Source organism: Saccopteryx leptura, chromosome 6 (genome assembly GCF_036850995.1).
Source record: "Saccopteryx leptura isolate mSacLep1 chromosome 6, mSacLep1_pri_phased_curated, whole genome shotgun sequence".
In the NCBI taxonomy this organism is placed as follows: domain Eukaryota; kingdom Metazoa; phylum Chordata; class Mammalia; order Chiroptera; family Emballonuridae; genus Saccopteryx; species Saccopteryx leptura.
The window spans coordinates 156,841,155-156,846,239 of NC_089508.1; positions in this window are offsets into that span (position 1 = coordinate 156,841,155).

The following is a 5,085-nucleotide window of genomic DNA, read 5'->3' on the forward strand; positions in this document are numbered from 1 at the left end:
GTTTGCTGAGTATACTTTAATAATACCTTAACTTTAAAGATTGTAAGCATGACAAAATACAGTAAATGCTTTTGCTCCATATGCAGGAGCATTTTCAGTTTAGCCAGTTTAGGAAATCCAATAATAGAACAATGCATACAGACAATGAGCTATAACATGCTTAGCAGCCTCTCCTGTTCTGACAGAGGTTACTATAGATCCGGAATATGTATCCACTGTAATGTGGACATACGACTGTTTGCCAAATGAAGGTATATGAGTAACATCCATCTGCCAAAGTTGTCCTGGTAGGGGTCCTTGAGGTTAACTCCAAATGAAGGGGCAGTATAGGACCCCTTGGACAGGATTTCTCAATCTGCCGTGCTGCCTCCCGAGAAAGTTGAAAGTGTTTACACCGGGCTGCAACGTTCTGGTGATGAATAGTATGAGACTGACTTGCTTGGCCTGTCATGGTTGCTCCATATAATTTTCTTTTGGGTAGCTTGATCAACAAGGACATTCCTAGGCCCTGGCCAGTTGGCTCAGTGGTAGAGCATTGGCCTGGTGTGCAGGATTCCCGGGTTCGATTCCCAGCCAGAGCACACAGGAGAAGCGCCCATCTACTTCTCCACCCCTCCCCCTCTCCTTCCTCTCTGTCTCTCTCTTCCCCTCCCGCAGCCAAGGCTCCACCGGAGCAAAGCCACCCCGGGCACTAAGGATGGCCCCATGGCCTCTGCCTCAGTTGCTAGAATGGCTCTGGTTGCAACAGAGCAACACCCCAGATGGTCAGAGCATTCCCCCCTGATAGGCATGCCAGGTGGATCCCGGTCGGGTGCATGTGGGAGTCTGTCTGACTGCCTCCCCATTTCCATCTTCAGAAAAATACACAAAATAAATAAATAAAAGAAAAATACAACAACAACAACAAAAAAAAAAAGAAAAGAGGAAAAAAAAAAAGGGGGCATTCCCTTGTGTTAAAGCTCCAGGGAGCATGGAGTGAGCTTGAGTATGTCCTATGAAACATGGAGCTCTATGTTGACATATAAGTCTTTGAAGAAGGAGGAACTGCTGAAATAGTTCATCAGCATTTGTCCCTAAGACAGCAGTCTTTAGAGTGGAAACACCATAAGTAAATATTTGCTGTCTGTCTATAGATTAAAGGGGGAATATGGCAAATGCTGCAAAGCCATGATCTTTGTGCCCCTCCCCTCCCCCAACCCCCTCTCTCTCCTCCCCCCACCCTGTATCCCCAACACTGTTGTCCATGTCTCTGAGTCTCATCTTTATGTCCCACCTATGTATGGAATCATCTAGTTCTTAGTTTTTTCTGATTTACTTCTTTCGCTCAGTATAATGTTATCAAGGCCCATGCATGTTGTTGTAAAAGATCCTATGTCATCATTTCTTATGGCTGAGTAGTATTCCATAGTATATATATACCAAAGCTTTTTAATCCACTCATCCTCTGATGGACACTTGGGCTGTTTCCAGATCTTTGCTATTGTGAACAATGCTGCCATAAACATGGGGGTGCATTTCTTCTTTTCAAACAGTGCTATGGTGTTCTTGGGGTATATTCCTAACAGTGGTATAGCTGGGTCAAAAGGCAGTTCGATTTTTAATTTCTTGAGGAATCTCCATACTGTTTTCCACAGTGGCTGCACCAGTCTGCATTCCCACCAGCAGTGCAGGAGGGTTCCCTTTTCTCCACATCCTCGCCAGCACTTATTCTGTGTTGTTTTATTGATGAGCGCCATTCTGACTGGTGTGAGGTGATAGCTCATTGTGGTTTTAATTTGCATTTCTCTAATCATTAGTGAAGTTGAACATTTTTTCATATGCCTATTGGCCATCTGTGTGTCCTCTTTGGAGAAGTGTCTATTCATTTCTTTTGCCCATTTTTGGATTGGATTGTTTGTCTTCCTGGTATTACGTTTTAGAAGTTCTTTATAAATTTTGGTTATTAACCCCTTATCAGATGCAATGTCAAATATATTCTCCCATTGTGTAGTTTGTCTTTTTATTCTGTTCTTATTGTCTTTAGCTGTGCAGAAGCTTTTTAGTTTGATAAAGTCCCATTTGTTTATCCTGTCTTTTATTTCACTTGCTTGTGGAGACAAATCAGCATATATATTGCTGTGAGAGATGTCAGAGAGCTTACTGCCTATGTTTTCTTCTAAGATGCTTATGGTTTCACGGCTTACATTTAAGTCTTTTATCTGTTTTGAGTTTATTTTTGTGAGTGGTGTAAGTTGTTGGTCTAGTTTCATTTTTTTGCAGGTAGCTGTCCAATTTTCCCAACACCATTTGTTGAAGAGGCTGTCTTTACTCCATTGTATTTCCTTACCTCCTTTGTCAAATATCAGTTGTCCATAGAGCTGTGGGTTTATTTCTGGGTTCTCTGTTCTGTTCCATTGATCTATGTGCCTGTTCTTATGCCAGTACCATGCTGTTTTGAGTACAGTGGCCTTATAATATAACTTGATATCCGGAAGTGTGATCCCTCCCGCTTTATTCTTCCTTTTCAAGATTGCTGAGGCTATTCGTGTTCTCTTTTGGTTCCATATAAATTTTTGGAATATGTGTTCTATATCTTTGAAGTAAGTCATTGGTATTTTAATCGGTACTGCATTGAATTTATAAATTGCTTTGGGTAATATAGACATTTTAATGATATTTATTCTTCCTAACCATGAGCATGGTATATGCCTCCACTTATTCGTATCTTCCCTGATTTCTTTTATCAATGTTTTATAATTTTCTGAGTACAAGTCTTTAATCTCCTTGGTTAGATTTATTCCTAGGTACTTTATTTTTTTGGTTGTAATGGTAAAGGGAATTGATTCCTTGATTTCTCTTTCTGACAGTTCATTATTAGTGTATAAAAATGCCTCTGATTTCTGAGTATTGATTTTATATCCTGCCACCTTGCCGAATTCATTTATCAGGTCTAGTAGTTTTTTGACTGAGACTTCAGGGTTTTCTATATACAATATCATATCATCTGCAAATAATGGTAGTTTTACTTCTTCTTTTCCAATTTGGATGCCTTTTATTTCTTTTTCTTGTCTGATTGCTGTGGCTAGGACTTCCAGAACTATGTTGAATAAGAGTGGTGAAAGGGGGCACCCCTGCCTTGTTCCTGATCTTAAGGGGATTGCTTTTAAATTTTGCCCATTGAGTATGATGTTGGCTGTGGGTTTGTCATAGATGGCCTTTATCATGTTGAGGTATGTTCCCTGTATTCCCACTTTGCTGAGAGTTTTGATCATGAACGGGTGCTGGATTTTATCAAATGCTTTTTCTGCATCTATTGAAATTATCATGTGGTTTTTCTCCTTTCTTTTGTTTATGTGATGAATCACATTGATTGATTTGCGAATATTGTACCAGCCTTGCCTCCCAAGAATAAATCCCACTTGATCATGGTGTCTGATTTTTTTTTTTTTTTTTTCATATATTGCTGGATCCGGTTTGCTAATATTTTGTTGAGGATTTTTGCATCTAAGTTCATCAGGGATTTTGGCCTATAATTTTCTTTCTTTGTGTTGTCTTTGTCTGGTTTTGGAATCAGAATTATGCTCGCCTCATAAAAGGAGTTTGGAAGTCTTCCTTCCTCTTGAATTTTTTGAAATAGCTTGAGAAGGATAGGAGTTAGTTCTTCTTTGAATATTTGGTAGAATTCACTTGTGAAGCCAATAGGTCCAGGACTTTTCTTTTTGGGGAGTTTTTTGATAGCTGTTTCAATCTCATCTGTTGTAATTGGTCTGTTTAGGTTTTCTGATTCTTCCAGATTGATTTTTGGAAGATTATATGATTCAAGGAATTTGTCCATTTCATCTAGGTTGTCTAGTTTTTTGGCGTACAGTTCTTCATAGTATTTTCTTACAATATTTTGTATTTCTGTTGTGTCAGTTGTTATTTCTCCACTCTCGTTTCTAATTTTATTTATTTGAGTCCTCTCTCTTTTTTTCTTGGTGAGTCTCGTTAAAGGTTCATTGATCTTGTTTACCTTTTCAAAGAACCAGCTCCTGGTTTCATTGATCCTCTGTATTGTTTCTTTAGCCTCTATGTCACTTATTTCTGCTCTGATCTTTATTATTTCCTTCCTTCTACTAGCTCTGGGCTTTACTTGCTGTTCTTTTTTTAGTTCTTTTAGATGCAGGGTTAAGTTGTTTATTTGAGCTTTTTCTAGCTTCTTGAGGTATGCCTGTAATGCTATAAACTTCCCTCTCAGGACTGCTTTTGCTGTGTCCCATAAATTTTGAGTTGATGTATGCTCATTATCATTTGTTTCTAGGAATTTTTTAATTTCTTCTTTGATCTCAATGTTAACCCATTCATTATTTAATAACATGCTATTTAGTTTCCAAGTGTTTAAATGTTTTTCAATTTTTCTATTGTGGTTGATTTCTAGTTTAATGCCATTGTGATCAGAGAAAGTGCTCAATATGATTTCAATCTTCTTATATTTGTTGAGACCGCTTTTGTGCCCTAACATGTGGTCTATTCTAGAGAATGTACCATGAGCACTTGAAAAGAATGTATATTCTGCTGTTTTAGGGTGAAAGGTTCTGAAGATATCTATTAAATCGAGTTGATCTAATATGTCCTTTAAGTCTGCTGTTTCTTTGTTAATTTTCTTTCTTGAGGATCTATCTAATGATGTTAATGGGGTATTGAAATCCCCTACTATTATAGTATTGCTGTTGATCTCGCCCTTTAAGTCCATCAAAGTCTGCTTTATATATATATTTAGGTGCTCCTATATTAGGTGTGTAGATATTTATAATGGTCATATCTTCCTTTTGGATTGCTTCCTTTATCATTATGTAGTGACCTTCTTTATCTCTAACTATGGTCTTTGTTTTAAAGTCCATTTTGTCTGATATAAGTATTGCTACCCCAGCTTTTTTTTCATTTCCATTTGCATGAAATATTTTTTTCCATCCTTTTATCTTCAGTCTGTGTGCATCTTTTGATTTAAGGTGTGTCTCTTGTAGACAGCATATGTATGGGTCCTGTTTTCTTATCCACAGCTACCCTATGTCTCTTGATCGGATCATTTAATCCATTAACATTTAAGGTTATTACTGATATGTAATA